Source organism: Cervus canadensis, chromosome 4, assembly GCF_019320065.1.
Source record: "Cervus canadensis isolate Bull #8, Minnesota chromosome 4, ASM1932006v1, whole genome shotgun sequence".
In the NCBI taxonomy this organism is placed as follows: Eukaryota; Metazoa; Chordata; class Mammalia; order Artiodactyla; family Cervidae; genus Cervus; species Cervus canadensis.
The window spans coordinates 79,134,532-79,149,576 of record NC_057389.1 but is presented as its reverse complement, the minus strand read 5'-3'; positions in this window follow the sequence as shown (position 1 = coordinate 79,149,576).

Here is a 15,045-nt window from a genome sequence, read left to right as displayed (position 1 = left end):
TCAGACACGACTGACCGACTTCACTTTCACTTTTCACTTTCTTGCATTGGAGAAGGAAATGGCAACCCACTCCAGTGTTCTTGCCTGGAGAATGCCAGGGATGGGGGAGCCTGGTGGGCTGCCGTCTATAGGGTCACACAGAGTCGGACACAACTGAAGCGAGGTAGCAGTAGCAATCACTGATTCTATCACCTTTGCTGTATTCCATTGGTTAGAAGCAAGTCGCATGTCTTGCCCTTAATGAAGGAGAGGGGGTTACACAAAGGTATGAATGAATACCAGAAAGTGGGGATGATCAGGCCATCTTAAAATCTGCCCACCACAGTCTGTTTTAAAGAATAGATACAGAAAAAATATAAAGCAATACTTGCCATATAGAAAAATTTAAATAAGTTCAAAATAATTTACATACAGCACTGTCTCAGTGGCTCTATGAGGTAATATGTGTCTGCGTTCAACATAAACAAGTAAAATTTTTACCTTTTTTAGATTCCAAAGCCAGGTAATTGAGCTAGATCTTGAACCTCTATATTTCAACATATAGTTTATCCTTCAGTGATAGTAGCTTCCTTTAGAAACACTATAAAATTGAAACTTTCATTCTTTGAAATAGCTTTTAAGCACCAGAACCACTCAATACACATCTTAAAAACATAAACTAATTATTGAGAATTAATTAACCCCCTAATAATTACTCACGTAAAACTAAAATACATTTTCATTTCCACATATTTTGGTATAACCTCTGGTGTTCAGATTTATAAACTTAAGTATGTAGTGGACTTTGCTTCAGTTTTCTTTTGCAGATTATTTGAGACTATTCTCCTCATCTAGCACGCATTCTTATTTTCCAATGACTCATCTAAAGATGTTCATCTCTAGTCTTAATTTATCCTGAAACAGGAGCAAGAATATTTCTCAATGATCTTTAAGAGTGAGTTTACATTGCCAGTAATGGTTAAGTTATAGCTTTTTTAATTTCAGTAGCCTTGTGTGTTTTTTTTCCTTTGCTATCATTCCTCACTGGATACCATACACTGTATAGAAGCATTCCTTGTTATTACATTCTTTATCCTCCATACAGATATGCCGTTGGATGAAAAGGCTATGTTCTAAAGGCAGGGAATACACAGATGTTTTCACTTGCCCATTACTCTGCATAGCAGTGATATTAGTTTTTTAGCAGTATACGTCACATTAGCAATCTGAGTGTTTTCTGAAGCAAAGCTGAAATTTGTAGTACCTCTAATGTGTAATGAAATTGCATGTTTTTTACCATACATTCACTCAAGCTTATGGGTTATAAATGAACTCAAGACATTGTAGTTTGGATTCACTTCTCTAATAAAAACATACACATAGCAATGCTTCTGTCCCTATTTGGAGACACAATTTCATACAATTTGGTCATCTGTTATCAAGTGGATTATGCTTTCATCACTTTGTTGAAAAAATTAAGTCATGATAACTTAATTATGCAAGATAAATTACTAACTAGCAAACAGTGTGTATTATTTCTGCACATGATCATTTTAAAAGAATTACATGACGATATGAACTATCAGTGTTGAGAACAAATATTACAGTACATATGCTTAGTATTTTTGAGGAAACATGCAATTTTAAATCATAGGCTTAGTACTCCTCTAATTACTCTTAACCAAGCTTTCAAATAAATGTTTGCATTTATATGAATGTTTAAATTATGGATTTTGGGAATACTCAGATTATACTCAGAAGCAAATATCTCCAGATTTTACTTTTAAAGTTTCTTGTTTCTTTTTTTTAACTGTAGTTGAATATAGTTGAATCCCATTTGATGAAAAAGTAGAAGTAGTCAGAAAATTCATTAACTTTTTTTGGATGGTCTTTAATGACTTGAATTTAAATTAGACCTTTGGTTAGGTTCACACTTAGCAGTTGTTATCTGTGTGCAGTGTAATTTCAAGGGGTCTGATAATATAAGTTAAATTTAAGTGTTTTAAAAATATTTCTTTTGCATTTACTCTTCTGCTTGTATGTGTAGATATGTATGCATTTTTATCTCCCATGCAATCAAACCGTTAACTGGGACAGTTCTTATTATAGTCTTCTGATCAATGAAAAGAAACTAACACTAAAATGATCAAAACCAGTAAATGAACATTTGCAGCTTAAAATCGTCTTTTAGGAAATTATTTATTAGGAAGAAGCATATATTTAAAAATGAAAACAGAATAATCACTAAAATTTATTAAGCATTTATTTATTTCTATGTATTAATTTATACCTCTATGTTTTATAAAATCATCACAAAACCATATAAAGAAGTATTATTTCCCTAATTTCCTAAAAGAGGAAACTGAGGCACAAAGAGGCTAAATGATTAGTAAGAGGTAAAGCTGAGATTTCAACCTAGGAAGTCTGGATGTTAATGATTAACTTATGCCATCTTTAAGAAGTTTAGCATCAACCAGAAATAATCTTTAAATGACATATTATTCATTACCCTTTTTAAAAAATGGTTTTTTTAATTAAGAGTAAAAAATTCATGTTTTATATTATCTGCTATTGAATTATATAAAAAATTATAAGAAATGTCCAAAATCTAATTTGTTCCTATGACAGAACACTCCTGCAAAAACTCAAAATTATTACTTTTTTTTCACTTTAATGCTTTTTCCTTATAGCACCACCAGTGTTGAAAGTTTGTTTCTTCTTTTCTCTTCCATGTTCTGCATCACTTTCCTGCCCCATATCCATCAAGTTATGACAGCAGATATTCTTTAACTGCTCAGCCAACCATTTTGCACAAACAATTATATTTATTAACATAACCAAATTGATTTTCTGTCTATAAGAAAAGACATTTTGAAATCTATATGCTTCTCGGTCAAAGGTTATATCAATAAAATACTCAGTAAAGTGGAGATTTGGAAATCATCCCATTAATTTGATCAATAGAGAGACAAACTCAATATATTAAATCCTAAAGGTATTTTCCTCTTCTAAATTACTGTCTACAGACTACATTGATACAATTAGCCATGTAATCACCACATCTTACTGCAACATGTATTCACTCCTCAGTATTGTAAACAGTTGGTAGACACTGTGGGTTTCCTCAGACTGTCTCTACCATTGTAAAGTACAGCAATTTCAAGAAACTTCAAGAAACTGTGTATTTTATCTAAATTGTAACTATTCTAATGAACTACCTGACTTTGCTTATAAGAATATGCCACTTCATATGAATGTGCTGGATAACTTTAATACTGATAAACAATTTTGACTTTAACATTCCCACCAAATGCAGAGATTTGCATTGGAATTTTTGACAGCATCTATTTCACAGGTTTTGAAACTTCACGTTTTTCAGATTTTAATCAGGAATTCAAAAAATTGGATGTCAATTCAATTTAAAATGTTGTCCTGAGTTTAGTCCTATAGCCGTAACTGGGATTTACTCTGTTTTCCTTTCAGGAGTTTTGAAATACTGATTATGTCCAAAAGGTCTCCCATGTCTTGTTCCTTCTATTTCATGATAATATCATAAATCATTTGAGGTCATGTTTTATACTGTGAGCAAGTATAAATTATGGGTAATGGAGAGTCTACAGTTCTATTATTATAAGAGCTACCTTTTCCTAGAGAAAGTATTTTTTCATTCAACATAGAAAAAATATCAACTCACTTAGTTTAAGTCACAAGCTTTTATTCCATTCAGTGTCAGAAAAAAGATTGGTCATTAATGCAACATTTTGGACTCTTTTGGGCTCAAATTTAAAAAAATCAATTAAAGGGAGGATTAATTACCAATTTATGAATATATCAATATATGAAAAATACTAAATGCCATGGAATGATTATACTCAGAACAACAGAAGAAGTAAAAAAGTGAGTCAGGTGTTTCTTTGCATGGATTCATGACACTGTATGATTATTTTACACATTAAGCTAAACTGCAGCTGTTAGAAGAGCTGATCCATTTCCAGAAAATTAGAGTACCTAGCAAATATAAGGAAATCCAGTATGAACTTTCTGGACATAGTAATGTGCTGACTAGCTTTGGATGCCTTCCTAATTACTTCTTAATGCTTCTCACAAGTCATCAAAACCTGCTAACACATCTGCTGAGCCCATATATATTCATATATATATGTATGTATTTATATGTGTACATTCCCTGGTGGCTCAGACAGTAAAGAATCTGCCTGCAATGCAGGAGATCTGGGTTTGATCCCTGGGTTGGGAAGAGCCCCTGGAGAAGGGAATGGCAACCCACTCCAGCATTCTTTCGTGGAGAATTCCATGGATAAAGGAGCCTGACGGTCCACAGTCCAGGAGTCGCAAGAGTTGGACATGACTTTGTTAGGATACAGAGGGAATACGTAGATTATACGGTACTATGTATCCTGTAATTATTTATTTACCTGTAGAACTACTGGGATTTGTGAAGTATACATGGTTTTTCGATAACATTTGGGTCCATATTTTTGCCTATTTGCTTTTCTCTATTTCTGCTTTTACTAGAATTATGTTCAAAAATGTCATGTGAATCTTCCATCTGTTCTCAGTTAAACTTAAAAGCAATTTTTCTTAATGGTATTTAGACCACATTAAGTCATATAGATATCTTGCTTTCTTACTTTTAAAGTGCCTGCCTCATACATATGTATAAGTGAGTGTGTAATTGGTCTAGATAGAAGAGCTTTTTAAACCATGATTTAAGAAAGAAATAGCTATTTACTAAATTATCATACTCTGAGACAAGACTGAAAACTTAACTTGATAATTAGGAAAATACTTTTAATAACAGATGTTTTTTGCTTTATATTTTGGCCTGATTATAGAGCTAAAATAATGCTATCTGAAATAAATAAAATTTAGGGTCAAAGGGAAAGAAAAAGTTTTTATGATTTTTAAATTTTTCTTTGCATTAACAATAATGAGCTAAAAGTGTTCTGTTCCTCAAAATATTACCCAAAATACTGAAGGAAAGGAAAAGTAAAACAGAAAATTAGACTTACAATTCAGTGTGAAGTATCAGATTTACTGCCAAAATTTGTAATAGACGTTGTAGGAATATGGGTCAGACACAAAGTAGAAAGACAGACATCACACTAGATATAACAAACAGAGGATGTTTCATAGAGAGAATTAGTTACTTAGGTGCTGAAAGTCTGAAAGAGCAAAGAGGGAAACCTGATACGAATAAATCATCAAAGTAGAAAACAGTATCTTTTGGTCTGAGTGACCTTAATAGAAGTGATGATGCCAGAAAGCAGAAGGGTGAAGTAGAAGTCCTGTGGACTGGGGCTTGAAACTCTGAGAGTGGCATTCATGGCTACTGCTCAGACCCCTGAGGGACGTGCCCATAGCTCAGATGTGGACCTCTGACAGAGACTGCCTCGTGGGGGATGCTCAGTCTTGTGGAGACAGCGTGTGAGGGCACAGCAGGTGTTTGGAAGGCAGGGAGTCCAGTGACTGAGAGAGCACAGCTGGTATTTCAGTCACTGAGAAGCATGACACAGTGGGTACTCACACCACTGGAATCATGTCAGGTAGTGCTGGAACCACCAAGAGAAGTTGGACGTTGATGCTCTCACTGTCTTCTGCTCCTGTAGATGTACAGAACCAAGTGGAAGATGGACATGGGTCAATTGTCTTCCAGCCTTCTTCAAATAACCTTCTATTTCCAATTAGTCCTCTCTCTCAGCCACTGGCAACCACTGATCTACTTTCTATTTCTGTGGATTTGCCTAGTCTGGATATTCCATAAAAATAGAGTCAATAATATATGGCCTTCTATTAAGCCTTCTTTTACTTAGCATAAATTTCGGAAAATTTGTCTATGTTATAGCATGTATTGATACTTTGTTTTTATAAATAATAATATGCCCTTATATGATTTTATCATATATTGTTTATTCATTCATTAGTTCATGGATATGTAGGTTATTTCTGCCTTTTGGCTTTTATGAATACTATTGCCATGAACATTTCATGCGTTTTTGGGTGAACCTAAGTTTTCGATTCTCTTGGCTATACACCTAGTAGAGTTACTGGATCTTATGGTGTGTGCTTGGTCACTTCAGTTATGTCCAACTCTTTGTGACCCTATGGCCTATAACCTACTAAGCTCCTCTGTCCATGTGATTCTCCAGGCAAGAATACTGGAGTGGGTTGCCATGCCCTCCTTCAGGAGATCTTCCCAAACCAGGGATCAAACCCTCATCTCCTGCGTCTCTTGCATTGCAGGCAGAGTCTCTACCACTGAGCCACCTGGGAGTCTGGTAGCACTATGTTTAACTTTTTAAAGAACTACCAAAATGTTTTAAAAAGCAATTTTGCTATTTAAGTGGTTTACAGTTTATTATTATCACAAAAAAAAAAAATGTGGAAATAGAGGAAAACCTATGATTCCAGGGCTCCCTAAGAATTTCTAGGAATTCTGGTTTCTCACTTCAGAATCCTGAAATTGTCGTCTGTCAGGAATTTGGAAATACTACCTGAATTCTATTTGAAGGTGAAGAGCTATTGGATACTAGCAGCGTGGAAATATTGGCTTACTATGTGTCCAGAGGGATAGTGACCTAAAGCTGGGAAGCCTTTAAAAATGACGAGTGATCACCTAGACTGAATTCATAGACCCATCCCTCAGAGAGATCAAGAAACTCAGTGTCTGGCTTCCTGTGTTTCACAGAATGGGAGCTCAAGCTACTGCTTGGTCATTGTAGGGAAGGGTGAGACCTTGAGAACAGAATAGTCAGGCACATAAGAGATTTGGAAATAACTGAAATTCTGTAATTAAGGTTCAAGTAAAACCTAAAAATTCAGTCTACAAGAGAGAGTAACTCCATTACTATTATGTAGGGAGAGTCCTAAACAGCTGTTCTTGACCACCATGGAAAATCTGATAGAAGGAAATGGAAGTGGTTTCAAATGGACAAAAGGATTCACTGTTTGAATACCAGGATGATAAACTGCTAGTTAGTTGTAGAATCTCTAGTTCTAGAGATGTTTATGAAAGGTTGAAAATTCTGAGTAGTGAAATTCATCTGTCTGAAGTAGAGGAGTTAAGCTTTTTGTGTTCTTCCTAAGTTATTATTCTATATATTCTTCTAAGATTCAGAATTTGAGGTTTTATTTACTCTAGTCTACGGGCCTTAATGAGCCCCAAATCTTTTCACTGTTCTATGATCAAATAAGAAATACATCCATATAGTCAAACATAACTTATCTTGAAATTTAAATCACAAGAAATATTGAACTTAGTTAAGACTTTATTTCTCCTCTTTTTCTTGGGGCATTATTAGTGAAGGGTTGGGGGGAGAAGTCCTGTGTGTGTGTGTGCGTGTGTGTGTGTGTGTGTGTGTGTGTGTTCGTAGGCAAGGTAGAATGCAGGGAGGAGGTGCTATTAATATGTTTATGTCACCAGCCCACTATTAGATAAATTCTCACTGAAAAACATGAAGTGGTCCTTTGGAAACACATTTTAATATACCTTCCAAGAGAGCAGTTCTTTGCCTATTAGGCAAGATGATGAAGCTCAGTGACCATTTCATAGATACAGCTGATATTTTGCAAATGGAAAACAAGCACGGACAAGCTTTTTATTTTCAATGATTTTCAGAGTCAAAAGAGAATACTGTACCCACAAATATGCTTATTTGAAAGAAAAAAACACTTCTATTCATTTTTCACATGAAAAGTTTTGACAGTTGAATTGAGGTGAATTGACTTTGGCAATTTTTCTGTTTGGCATTTAATACTTGCTGCTCTTTCACAGTGAAACTTAAAGATCAATTTAGTATATTATACTTTGTTGAAACTGTATAGCATTTAACTAAAAACCTAAAAGTAATAATGCTATTCAAGAATGGAAAAGAGGTATAATAGTCCATTAGAAGTGGATTATTTGTATCATTAAGGAGAATCATTATGTGCTTTTGAATGAGAAAACACACTGAAGAAACAGCATTTGATGGTGAATGAACATTTGGTTAATAGTTACACAGCATACATTCAGGAAGAAATAAAGATATGTGTATGTGACTAATAGACAAAAGAATTTGCAACGCAAGTTGCATATACCATTAAAACACAGTTATTCCTGGAAAACCCATAAGAAGATTTTGCGTTGGTTCATATCATCATGTTAATACACGTTTTTCAAAGATATCAATTTTGAAATATAATATGCCATTTCCTCTCCTATTAAAAAGTTGAATTGCTGCCATGAAGGATTTATACACCTGCCAGATGCTGCTCAATTCTTCAGTCAAAATACAAGTATCTCAATCACAACCCATATGTACTCCTTCTGTATTATGAACTGTGATTTCATCTCCATTCTCAGCCAACTATGAGACTTGAAACACAGCCTGCCAATTATGTGGAAATGTACAAAATTGTATGGGATTGGAGACTGCTGGCAGAGTTGGGTGTGGGTGTATGTAACACATCATTTCAGACACACACGTAACACCATTTGCTCTCTTCTTTTATTTCTCCTTATTTATTGAATTAGGCAACAGCTAAAATAATAACTAGTCCTAAATAAAAAAGAACAGAAATGGATACAGGAAGAACTACATATATGTGAAAATATTCCATAAAAATTAGATTACAGGTAGTTTTTTTTTCTAGATTGAAAAATTAGCATATCATTTATGCTAAAACTCTCTGAGAACTTATTAGGAGCAGAGAAAAATATTTTCCTTTTGATATTCTCCAAAATAAAATAAATTAGAGTCAGTCTTTTTCAGAATTGTCTTTGAAGCCCCAAAGGACAGACCCATGCATGCACACATGCACAAATACACAAATGAATGAGATGAGCTGAAGCAGTGCAGCTCTGCAGTCTCAAACAAACAGCTTTGTAATCTGTATTTGTAACCTGGATTTGAGTGTTACCAAGAGACTATCTTTTCCAGATTTTCACTTAGCAAGTTCTAAGTTTTATCATGTGTTCTAGTATTTCACAACATCTGAGCACTAAGCCTCTAGAAACCCTTTTTCAGCCTCTAATTTGTGGCTTCTAATCCTCTGCGATTTGGGAAATCATAAAATGTGGCTTTGTATAATTCTGTCCAGTATCAGATGAAAGGAAATAGGTCTAGAGAAGAGCCTAGAGGGCTCTGAAATAATGTTCTAACAGTTCCTCATGTGGCCCTGAATGGTCACTTAAACTCTGAATTTCATTGTTCTATTCTGTAAAATGAGATGTTGGACTTCTAAGCTCCTTTGGTAGATCTGAGACTTCTTATGGTTCTCCAAGGCAGTTTTGTAGTTGTTGTCACTTTCTGATTCCTGCTTTTCTTCCCCCTTAGGTTGCTAAATAAATTACCTTCTTTTAAAGTGTTACCATATTTACTCTCTTGATTATTGCGTGACAAGGTATTTCCTAAGAATTCAAGTAGAAAAAGAAGCTGAACAAACAGATCATGTAAGTCACCCATTTGTGGCATTTAAAAACATTCCATAGGTGTAGACACAAACATTTATAACAGCATGTATTTTTATCACCCCAGCAAGTCATATTAAACGTTTGATGCTTAGATGAAGAAATGAACATGGAACTGAGTAGGTCAGATGGTGTCAGGTATCAGTATCAATCAGGAAATAGGATTTACATTTTAACAGGTTTTTCCATCACTCTTCATTTGCTTTTATTTTATTTGTTTGGTTTACAAACGAAAGTGTACATCATCCCTCCCTTCCAAATTAAAATGTAAATAGTTTCCAGTTTATAAGGACAGAGAATAATTCTTTTGATGGGAGTTATTGCACATTAATTTATTTGTTATTTTTTTTCTGAAACTCCCCTGGTACTTTAACTGAGATGTAGCTATTTTGTTATCTATCTGTCTGATGTACCTTTATCTATATAGACATGGGAATATATACATATATGTATGTATTTATTACATAGGAGATATATATGTGTTTGTGTGTATGAGTGAAAAAATGACTAACTGATTAGTGCTTTATTAAAAGGATTATTTTTATTAATTTGCTGCATGTAGTGAACCTAATTTCTTTCTTTTTACAACTTCCCCTTCTATTACAGACTGTTAAGCTCAGAACCTCGATCAGCTAAGCAGCAGACTCAGTAACAGTAAATGAAGTGCTGTGAGCTTACATCAGACTAATTAGTCTAAAGGATTAAAAAAAAGAAAGAGGATGGGGGAAGGGTTTGGGAAGACTTTACAGGTTGCTTTGTGAAAGGCAGTTTGCTTAATTAAGCCAACCACTAATTGTTAAATATTTTTCAGGCATTAACAGAGCTACTCTGAGTGTAATTAAATTTTGATTTTAGTGGTATTTGCAGGGATTAAAGTCACAATCTGCTGAGGCACTGGGGTTAGTTAATATTCACTTCACTGCCACAGCTGTCCTCCATTATAATACAAAGGACAGGAAAAGAGACAGCAGAATGGGGTGAAGTAATGAGAAAGCTATTCATTCATCTGAACCAGCTCGTCACTCCACAGCCTTGTACAAATGGGTCTGAGCTGGAAGACATACAACCAGGCATTAAATCCTATTTAATCTGATACAATAAAGGGATGTCTAAGCCCTGTGCATTTTTATTTTTATATGGGAGACTATGGAATGGATAAAAAAAAGATAATCATATGATTATCATACATTTCCATCCAAGTGGTATTTCTGAACTTATTAGCTCTACAGGAGTCCACCAGGAATGTAAACCACTTCCTGCTTAGCCATTATTTGTCCCGACAGAGCATGAATGACCCCTGTGGAAGGTGGTAGTGACCTTAAATCCCTAGTAAAATTCAAACTGGCAGGATCAATGTTTTGAGGTTGTTATTTGGACTGAGACTGCCTCTGACTCCTCTCTCCCAAGCAAAAAAAAAAAAAAAGCCCTAAAGGGTTATGTGCACTTGAAATGGATGAAGTTTAGCATCCTGTGACTGACAAGGAACATTTCTACTGCTGATGGGTTGCTGGGGGTTTTTGTGCTATTTTGTTCTTTTAATTCAATAACTTTAAGCAATTATTTTAAAGTTAAAAACTTTAACCAGTTATTACATATGCTGAAGAGGACAGGCATAGAAAGAAATCACCTTGTGCTCCCTTCCAGTACAACCCCCTCAAAACAGGAGTCTCACCTAGAATCTCCTCTCATATATGTCCAGTCATTACATTGGCTACTGGTGTTAGTTTTCATGATAATCCACACTCCAGGGTCTCTGCATCAGTGGTACTAGGCTCCCAGTGGGTGCAAAACAGCAGCTGTGGAACTAGCTTTTCAATACAAGCTAGTGATAGAGGTATTCAAGTGAGGAATGTGGCCACATATCCTGTACTAGCAAAAAACCATTTTTAAAAAGAACCAAAATCTGGAGTACCCCTGGTGATTACCTCGATAGTTGACATTAGAATAAAAGAACAAGAGAGAGAGGGAGAAGGACAAAGAAAGAAAGAAAAAAAGGGAAGGGATGAGAAGGAAAGGGAGAGGAAGGGGAATGAAGCCAGCAAAATTCCATCCCAAGGGAACTTGACTGCAACATTTTTATTCATAATGAGACAAGTTCGGGAGCTAAGTGATTAGAAATCTCTCTGTAATCTAGTTGAATTACTATATAGTGAATCATATTTTTTGAGTTTGTTCTGTAACAAAATTTACTGTCTCACTGCTTCTACAGACAAAGGGAAGTAGAGATATGATGAGTGGGTTATAGAGGGCAATCACCTTGAATTTCAATTAATATTAGCATAATTTAATTCTAGTGTTAAGATGACCTTGGCCCAAAGAACTAGGTTACTTCTCTAAAAGGCTTTGATTTTTTACTTCACAGGAAGCCTGACATGGAAACTGGGAAGCAATTTCTCTTGGGTTGGTCATTGCTTCCTATTTAAAAGAGGACAATTTATACTGACTTTGGCATCACCGACTCGATGGACATGAGTTTGAGCAAGCTCCAGGAGTTGGTGATGGACAAGGAAGCCTGGCATGCTGCAGTCCACGGGGTCGCAAGGAGTGGGACATGACTGACAGAACTGAACTGAATGCAATACTTTCAGAAGACATTTGAGAGCAACAATCACTAACCATGCAATCCATGTGTGTTCTATGTTTCATGATGTCCCAGTCTCTTGAGTGTCTTGTTACCTCTCAATGACTAGGGGTAATAGGGGACATTCTCGTCCTGCACAGTTACACCCCATGGCTGCTGTCTGCGGTGTGATCCTTTCTCTTACTGCATTCAGGCTTGGGACAACCCCCCTTGTTGCCTTAGAAGTAACCCATCTGATAACTTCTGCTTGATGCTATTCCCTTCATTTCTTAAATAGCAGCAGTATTTTCTTTCAAACTTTCATCTTAGCAAAGGAAAATGGCTCTTTTTTTTCCCTCCTACCTTGTGGCTATTTTAGTAAATAAATAAACAAGCATAATGCCATGGCAGAGCATTTTTCTCTTTGTCAGTTCTTTTGATACTACTGATGCATTAGTCACCATGTACAATCTTGGATGAAACTCCACCATTTTTGTTGCAGGCCATAAAACACTTCTCTGTACTATCTTTGCCTGGGATGGAGATCACACACATTCTTCTTTGCTTGAGGGTAGCTTACCCTCTGTATATTATCCAAATAAGGATCTAAAATTGAGAAACAAAATCTCCAGTGATTTCCATGTATAATACTAGTAACTTTTACTACCACTTTTCCGTAGGTTACAAAGATAATACTTATGACCTACCATCACTTAGGACAGGGCATTCCAGGTGGTGATAGTGGTAAAGAACCCGTCTGCTAATGCAGGAGACATAAGAGATGTGGGTTCTATCCCTGGGTTGGGAAGATCCCCCAGAGGAGGACATGGCAACCCACTCCAGTATTCTTGCCTGGAGAATCCCATGGACAGAGGAGCCTGGTGAGCTAAAGTCCATGGGGTCGCACAGAGTCAGACACAACTGAAGCGACTTAGCACACAGGCACACCACTTAGGGCACAGTGCTTTAGTCTCCAGGTACAAAGCCTAGAGGTTCCACATCTAGGCTAGAGAATTAGCCTACAACTCTCTTTCTTAAGTCCTTGCAAAGAACAACTGTGGGCAGTTTTAGAATGGTTGTTCAGGAATGGAGCATCCCGCTACTTTGAAAAATACCATGTTAGCTAGTTACCCACACACCATAGATAGGACCCATCTATATGACTGCTAAAGGATCTTGCTTCAATTAAGCTGAGCTACCTGCTCACAGACTGGATTGAAATGACTCTAGTCTGCACTGTTCAAATTCACAAAAGAAAATTTCCATTTTGCTTTTGGAAACACAAGCCTGTCTAATGTATAATTTGCAGTTACCATCAAGTCATAAGTAAGCTATCAAGTTTATCAAGTAGAGATTTTTCGATATGTCCAGAGCTATTCCAACCAAACTGGTATGTTAGCAGTTTACATCAGCAAGCAAAGTAGTCACCAGCCAAGACCCACTTACCAGTTCTTTTCCATTAAAATTGATTTGGACACTATAAAGCCTTCATAAGATTTTTCTCCCCACATTAAAAACATGATAAACTACTTTGCTCTCTCCCCCACATACACATCCAAATTCTAAAATAGTGCGTCAAGTGTTATTTTTGTTATAGTAATATTCTGAAGAAATAAAATTTATTTTAAGATAAACCAAGCTCTAAAACAAACTCAAGTAATCCAAAAATTGATTCATCTTTTAATGTCCTACCCTTTTCTAGAGCTTACTTCTTAAAAGCCTCCCCTTTTTCTTAAATATGATCAATCATTCTTATAGGTTTAAGAACACCTTGAGCAGAGTTTGGATTACTAGTATGTTTCTTTTCAAATTGTTTGGTTCATACTCAAAGTTGAAAACTTGTTAATATTTTTCATAAATTTACTTTTGCTTGATTCTTAAAGTTCTCTGACACAGTCAACTTGGAGTTAGGGTGTTATTCTGTTGACATGTATGATTTGTTAGATAATCTAAAAATGCTTTGAAAGCATTTGCAAAGTTTTAATTACAGATTTTTATACATGTAAGGTACCAAAATTAGGCCAAAATCATTCAGGGAATTCTTAACAGAGTCTGAAGCTGAAACTGAATCAAGATTTTGTAAACTAGTGATCTGTTCTTACCAGGATTTTTCTCTATATACTCTGACAAGAAAAAAAAAAAAAATCCTTATTTGTGATGGGTGACAAATAATACATGCCCCTTCTTGTTTTGCATCCAGGGTGGGTGTAATGATGGCCAAAGTCATATAATGACCTATGCCCCTCCATGTGATATATTCCCTCTATTATTTGTGTGATACAAATATTTATACCATCAAGAGACCTTGCCTTCCTAACTCAGAATTCTGTGCTTAGAAGACCACAGCCATTAAGGGATTGTAAACAGCACCATTTGAGTCTTGTGGCCACCCTGGAAGAGCGAGTTGAGAGAATGTAGGCTGTGAGAAAGCAAATGCTTGTTTAAACACATGTATGATATAATTAAGGGAAGACTCAAGGGAAATTATCCAAAGCACGTAAGAATCAGATTCATTTTAACAAGTATAAAAACTCTATTCAAACAAAAGCTTTTGGTGGCTTTGTAAGAGATCGTACTTGAAAAAAGGTGGGGTGTGGGGGATAGAGATTATAATTCATTCTAGAACTATATAACATAAGTAAATGAACAATAAAAATGATAAATTGGGCAATAAAAAAGATTACAGAAATAATGCTTTCACATATTGGGCATTCATTAAATTGACTTCTCAGTATAATTACTTTAACATTTCTACTTCTGATTCAGTACAGATTTTTGGATCATTAAATTAGATAGTAAATATTATACATTTTGCAGGAAGGTAATTTATGGTCTAACAAATTCCCCCACTGAGAGTAAATGTCTGATGACCAGAGCAGCATTTCCTGTAGTAACTTGTTGAAATTAAAATCATTCTTTAAAATCACTTCAACAAATATATATTTTGCACATGTTACTCTAGGCATTATGTCATAAACCAGATCATAATTGATACAGCAACTATTTCGATATACCTCTGTATTCCTGTAAGATTTTG